This window comes from Ixodes scapularis, unplaced genomic scaffold (genome assembly GCF_016920785.2).
Source record: "Ixodes scapularis isolate PalLabHiFi unplaced genomic scaffold, ASM1692078v2 PGA_scaffold3__209_contigs__length_174095766, whole genome shotgun sequence".
Taxonomy (NCBI): Eukaryota; Metazoa; Arthropoda; class Arachnida; order Ixodida; family Ixodidae; genus Ixodes; species Ixodes scapularis.
The window spans coordinates 25,652,749-25,660,253 of NW_024609868.1; positions in this window are offsets into that span (position 1 = coordinate 25,652,749).

The window sequence follows — 7,505 nt, forward strand, 5'->3', positions numbered from 1 at the left end:
GTGGCAAATTTGTAGATCATCGAGCTTATGGGAACCGCGGACGCATGCAGAAAAAGGCCGAATCGGATGCTCCAGCCAGGCACGTAGCCATGGGAATGGGCCCCCCCCGCCCCCCCCCCCCCCCCCCACCAACCCCCGAAATCTTCCATTTTGCTGGGGCCTTCTCTCCCTTCTCCCCCCATACAGCATTTTGTCACAGGCGCCCCCCCCCCCCCCCCCCCCCCCTCTCCTCCTCGAAACAAAATCCTGGCTACGTGCCTGGTTCCAGCTCATATTGTCCGCAGGTGTACTTCACCAAATTAAAATTAAGCTTTTTTTTTTTTTTTTTGTTAGTTGATGTTTTGGCTCGAATCAGACCCGGAGGCTTGACTCGGGTCGAAACTTCGAGTGACAATATAATAAAACTACGAAAAACTTCAAAGTAGATCTGTTTCCTTTTAATTTTACGCATATAAGTACAATATTAGTACTGTCAGAGTGACTCTTACGGAGTTACTGCAGTCTTTTCAAAATCGGGACCCTTCTTCAAGCTTGACTTACGAAGTGATTACTCGTATCAATCAATCAGTCAATCGATTCGGGTTTTATTGTGCCCCTAAACAGCTGACAGGCCTTAAGAGGAATGCACCCGTATATAAGCTGAAAAAAATAAAAAAATAAAGAAACAATTGGTGCGGATTTTTTAGTCGTTCACTTTCTTGAATTTCCCTATATATCAGCACTGAAAAAGTCCACGTCGGAGTTATTTGACTCGTCGTACATGATCTGCGCACGTGCCAGTAGAGGGACTAATTCTAAGTTACAGAAAAAGAAAAAAAAAAAAAGTCGTAGATTGGTTTCATCATTGGGATTGTTACTACCACACGTTGCGCGACATATTTCCCCTCAGCAGGGAAAGAGAAAGAGAGGGAAGGGGGGGGGGGGGCTGTTGGGCGTGATTTGTTGAATATAGGAGAGCAGCTGCGCTCTCGTAAGTCAGTCCTGAGCTGTATGTTTCGCCACGTTGCATTGTATCCACTGCATGGAAGGACGGCAGACGTTTCGCAGTGCCTGCCGCTACGTGATCTGAGGCTCGCCAGCAGGGTTGAAAATACAGAAAGTCATGTAAGTCTCTTTTTGGTTGTGGCAAGGGATGGCCTTGTGGCTTATGCTCCATAAACCCCCCCAGATCATCAGCGTCTCGCCTTGGACATGCATACACAAACTCATGTTTCTGGCGTAACTATGTCAGTGACGCTTAATAGTGGATGGACAGATGGATAGAGCTGAATCCTCCTAACTAATCGGGTGGTGGTTCGCACCACCTAGGCATGCAGTGTTTTAATTACAACATGTAAGCTAAATACAAAACGTTGAGGTTAAGCCTGAATTCTGCAGGATATCTCTCTCTTCACACACGCACGCACGCACGCACGCACGCACGCACGCACGCACGCATGCGCACGCACACACACACACACACACGCACACACACACACACACACACACACACACACACACACACACACACACACACGCACGCACGCACGCACAGACACACCTACCTAGCGGTAGAAGCTCTCGTGTGCTTCGGTGTTTAACATGTGCTTCGGAGGCTCACATGTGCTATCGAGGCTCGCATGTGCTCCAGTGGCTCTCATATTTTCGGAGGGAACGAAGCAGGCGGATTATATATAGCTCTAGCTAAGCGACTCCTGTTGTAATTCAGCTCGAAAAGTGTCAAGCATGTCACAATATCACATGCCTTTCGAGTAGTCAGCATGCGTCTGCGTTTCTCATTTGCTTACCGTAACTACGCAGTCTATATGTAGAATTCTGGCTGATAGCCGACACTTCGTCAGCTGCTTTCCGAGCTGCAGGGTGCACCCGCTTGGAGAGTCTATAGCTAGGATCCCGTGTTTTCAGAGTTTATTTTTAATTAAATTCGGAGTCTTTTTTTTTTTTTGGTTTATTTTTCGCTGAAAATGTGGGGTTTATCGGAGTTTACTTTTTTTTTTTTTTTTCCAAGTTACCGAAATTCAGAGTTTAATACTACCGTTTTCACATTTCCAGAATTAAAAATAGAAACATATTATCCGGGCACAAACCTACAGTACATTTATACGGAACTCACCTGTATCCGATGATATGTCTGCAGCTGAATCTGGCATTGGGGCCCTCCCATACTACAAATATTGCAAAGAAGCGTTGCTTCAATTAACGTCAATCTTTGGAATAAATAAACCTGGACGGTAGCCGCTGGGAAGCACCAGCTGCCCCGCCCCCTTCTATGAAGTCTGCAGTGTTCTTAGCTCTCACTTTTATAAAGGCACAATTAGGCTCCGAACAGGAAACCGGAACAAAGACTTTCGTCGTGGTCCAAAAATACGGTGGCCCGTTGTTCCGAACGAATCTTGACGAGAGGCAGCCTTAACTCTCTCGTGCCAATAGTATAAGATTTCGCCCTAAAAATAATCTAATTCCGCAGAGTTTTTTTTTTTTTTATATGAATTTGAATTGACGAAAATTTTACTATAGGTAGCGCGAGCCGCCGTCCGATTCATGGGGTCCAGCGGTTATCTTTCCATCCATTCATACAACTCTGCGACCATGCCGAGTTCGCCTGCAATAGAATCGTTGTTTACGTGCTACGGTGGGCAGTGACTTTTGTTAACTCGTTCTTTCCTCCTATCGTGCGCTGACAAAAGCTGTAGGGGGCTTTCTTGCCGCGGATTTTCTCTTTATCACAAAAGCACTCGTCTCGTCTGCTACGGCGTGCCAAAGCAAGCAGCGAACTCGACTTGCGTGCGCTTGCCTGAATTTGATTCTCGACCTTGAAAGGTACCTAAAAAAGCACATAAGCGAAAAAAAAAGCGCACACACACACGAAAAGTTGATGCAGCAAGACCCGCGTCATCAGCTGACGCTTCCAGCGCAACCACTGCGGCAGACAAACTCTCTTAGGAATGGCGCTCACGCCGCTTAGCGACTCGAATTCCCTGTTGCGGCACCGCGAGTTACCCAGCCATTGTGGCCGTCGGGGGGAAGGAGTCGTCGTTCCTGTGGAAATCGCCGGCAGGTAGAGGCATGGTGTCTGGAGGACTTCCTTTTTTCCGTGCCGTCGTTGATCGATCAGCAATCATTACTTGTATAGCATATAGCCATCTGGAATTTTTTGCTGGGTCTAGCTGTTGGTTTAAGTGCGTGTATTTTCATGAATATTAGTTTTTTTCCCCATCCCACGAAGTTTTCTGCTCGCCATGATCGCTAGTTTCCTCCTCTTCAGTCGCCTTCTCTCCAGCGTTCGCTCCGCCAAAGTGGAAAGAGTGTAGGGCTTGTGGGGGGAGCGTGTGCTTCATTTCTTCACCCTGCAACTGGTTATAAGCACAAGCATATTGAGGAAAGTGTCGATCGGCTTATTTAAAAATCTCAAGGACATGATCGTTTCGACGGCAATCTCTCCAAAGCCTTCATTAATTATCTCTGTGTGCGTCTGTGTGACTCTCTCTCTTTCTTTCTGACGCAGGCGGCGGTGGAAATGCCCCGAACGTGGTATGCATTGTGTGTATTCGTTTCCCGTTATAGAACCGGCTAATGATGGTGGTTTAGCAGCACACCCTAGACGAGACAACCACGGCTAGAACGTCTCGCGCCTTCGTATTCGGTCCATTGGTGCCCAAGTTGGGGCACGGTCCCATGACCTTGTGGTCAGGAGAGTTATTATCGGCAGGGCCGAGCAAACACGAGCGCCCAAAAGAGGTATGTGTCGAGGGGACGATGGGGTCACGTGTGGCTGATAGTCTTGTCAAACGTCACTATACATTTTCCCCCGTACCTTTTTTTTTTTTACGGCACTCTTGACAGTTTTCGTTCAAGACGCCGATGTTGTCAATGTAGTCCCTCTATTCTTTTTTTGGCGCTTTCGCGATCCACACCCGCGTCAGAGCTTTTCGCGGGTGGCCGGCAGTAATCGGTGACGTCATCGCAGGTGAGCGGAAAAAAAAACGCATTCGACGTTTTGCTCAAAAGGCTCTTCCGGACGCCGTCTCCTGGATACATTTATAGCGATCCGATGTGCGGCACTCGAAAGATTTAGCCAGGTATAAAGGTCTAAGTTCATGTCGGTTTAACATTAGGATTTCAGGGCGGCAAGGAGGCAGTAGAGAAGCGAAACAGAGTACGCGATGATTTATTTTGCTTTAGTTTCGTTTTCCGTGCGTTTCGAACTTACTGTGGATGCCAACACGTGCAGCGCGTGTAACTACATTCGCGACATGACCGTTGGAGGAGCTTGAGTAATTTAGCGAAAGCGAAATCCCACGCTCGCGTCAAACGGCGGGAGCGCTTGATGGGGTGCTGCGATGGACGCCCGATGACGTCGTAACGGCGAACGAGTGGCACTGCCGTTGTGATGGCTATCGGGAATCCCCTCCTGTTGGCCTTGGAAGAGTCTCGCGACGGCCTTCGCGAGGTCAGGTGATGGGAATCCTGCGTTTATCGTGCATCTCTTCGATCGCTCGGGGCATCTGGCGGAGACTGATTTCATATGCATGGTGCGTTTTTCGACTGCGAAGTTGGTACAGCGGCCATCCGAAGTTGCGACATTTTGCAGGGTGAAAACGCGGATGTAATTGGACGTAGTTTTGGGGCAGACAAGCACACACACGTTCACGTAGCCGCACGCGCATGCAGACACACGCGCGCACACAAGCACATGCACGCGCAAACGCGCACACACACACATTCACGCACACACGCGCGCACAGACGCAAGAAAACAAAACGAAGCATGCGTTCCGAACCTTTCTAAACCTGACTGATATTAAGATTTTTCGACGATGCCCGCGAAGTTTCTAATTAAGACAATCTTTTTATTTTCACAAATTAAAGTTAATTGTGAAAATTTAATTAGGCGCTTAATTATCCTACACGGCAGGTATCTGAATGAAATGGGTTATTGATCAATACGATACTTATCATCATACATTCGTGCGATGCGCGTTCTGTTTTACACGCAATTTTGGTCGATGATCGATGAAATAGGCGGTACAATCGGCCGACGTCCGTCGCAATATTTGGTATTGGTCCGCGCCTCGATGAAAGAGAGAGAGGAGGGACGAGAGAGATCGAAGAGAAAAAGCGCTGATTCGCCCATTTTTCTCTCGGAGTTGGCACACATACAACAATAGGTACCTGCGTAGTTGTAGTGCCGTCCGTTGTGTAATCCTGGCACGCGTGTACGCACTGGTACGTAACGCACTGTGCATATCACTCGTCGACGAACTACGAGCTTTTTGCTTTGTCACATCGCGAATTCTGCTCGAAAAGCAAAACAAAAATTGTTATGACTCGTTACAATGTCAGCCATGGCCCAGCATATTTAGGCATGCGTGGTGCCCCAACTGGTGCCCCATGAGTGCGAGCGCGTTCAGCTTGCGCGTGAATATAGCTTTGGCAAGCTTGAAACTGCACGGGCTTGTCCGCACGAGCGGAGACATGGAGGCGTCCAGTTTTATTCTGCCCAAATCAGTGTTTTACGGAACGGCGTTCCTGGAACGCGTTCCTTTTAGGAGAAACGAGGGAACGCCGCCGTTCCATTTTTAATCGGTGGAACTGAAACGGGAACTCGTTACATTTTTACTGGAACGGAAAGAGGAACGGCGTTCCCTTTTTTCTTTTTTCCAGTGGGGTATTTTTTTATATAGACGGAAATTATAGAAGTACAAAAACAATATCTTTATGAAGAGCAGGATTTCGTTAAATGTTTTGTTACTTAGGGTTTATTTTGTGTGGCCCTCGCTTGGCAACAGTCGGGTGCAGGAGAGCTAGCGAACACCGATTCTTTTTTCAGTGCCCGGGACTGTGGTACAAAAAGCGAAACCTTTAGTCGAAGGAAAAGGCACAGAAGGAGAGACATTTCAAACTCCAGCTACTTCCTTTGCTTCTACGAAACCTCATACACTAAGAAATGCGAGGTCGACTACAGCCATCACTGAACTTCCACAAAGAGACCTACAGCTACGACAAAAGAACAGTTTACCAGACATTGAACGCATCCTTGTATGCTCTATCGGTTAGATCATCGCCAGCAGGCAACTTGGCAGCACACTGTGATAGGTGCGGTTGCAAACCCGTTCTTTTAAGACGACACAGTCAACAGATGACTAGAGAAATTTTAGAGGCATTTTATATTTCGAAGCAAAAAGGTGCGTCAGTTCGTCTTCCATCGTTTTATTTGACAATGAGTTGGCATTATTGAGCAAATTTGACACGTGCGGAGGAAGGGGGGGGGGGGAGGGGGAGGAGGGGTGTGATTTGATGTGTTTTTATGATCCGTGATGCTTGTCGATTTGTGTTTTCTTACAATTAATCAGTTGAGAGTCAGCGCTCGGTTTGTACACTTCGTCTTGTCCTCCGTTGGTTTGGCGCTGTTTTACTTTTCGTTAATCAAGCCCGCTTGTATCCCGAACATCGGTCACTTAAGCGATACACAAATATTAACCTTTAATATCCCCCCCCCCCCCCCCCCCCCCCGGCCTTCAAAAAAAACAAACAACATTTTGCTTGATTTAATTAAATGTGGTAATTAGCACAATACAAAAGTAACGTATATGTAACGATACGTTCCATTCTTTCTTACTGTAACGGGAACGAGTTCTTTTTTCACGCATGGAACTTGTAACGGGAACGCGTTCCAAAAAAGCAGAATGAACAAAAAACAAGCTTTTGTTCTTCTTTTTTTTTTTTTTTTTGAGGAACGTGTACACCACTGGTCCAAATCATAACAAAAAAACACACTCTATTTGCCGTGGTAGATGTTGTAGTGGTCTAGAGCTCGGGATATTCTATTTTCATCATTCAGCCTTTTTTTACTGCAGAACAGCAGATCACCATCCCAGCGCTTCGAAACCTGAGCGCCAAAAGTGTTTATAGGCACGACCACGCGTGCCACGTTTTCAAGCTTTGGCAATATATTCCTAGGAATATCACTTCACCGAATGAACACAAGGCGTGAAACAAGCTTTGCCGCGCGTTACCCCAACAGCGGATGAGGCGAACTGACGAGCCGGGGGATCTAAGATCTGCCCGGTCTGTCCTACCCGCGACGTCACAAACGTTGATGATGATGATAGCGAGAGAAGCGCCCCCTGTATTTGCGCACGCCGCCAGTAGTGACCCGAGTGACACAAATAAAGCGAAGAAATCGTGGAACGAGGGGAAAGAATGAACACGAAAAAGGGCATGGTAGAACATCGTTGGTACGACTGAAGAGAGCAGCGGCTAGCGGGAAGCGAACTGCGGGTCTGTTTCATTATGAACCCTCTTGGATGTTCGCGGACCCCTGTGTTGTATGGAACGCGTTCCAAGGAACCACGTTCCTGGAACGCGTTCCTCTTAGAGGGAACGGAGGAACGCCGCCGTTCCCTCTTGCGTCGGTAGAACCTACAAACGAACTTGTTACGTGTTCGCGGAAACAGCAGGAAGACGTCTGAGGATATTTGTCTGTGTGTGTCTGTGTGTCTGTTT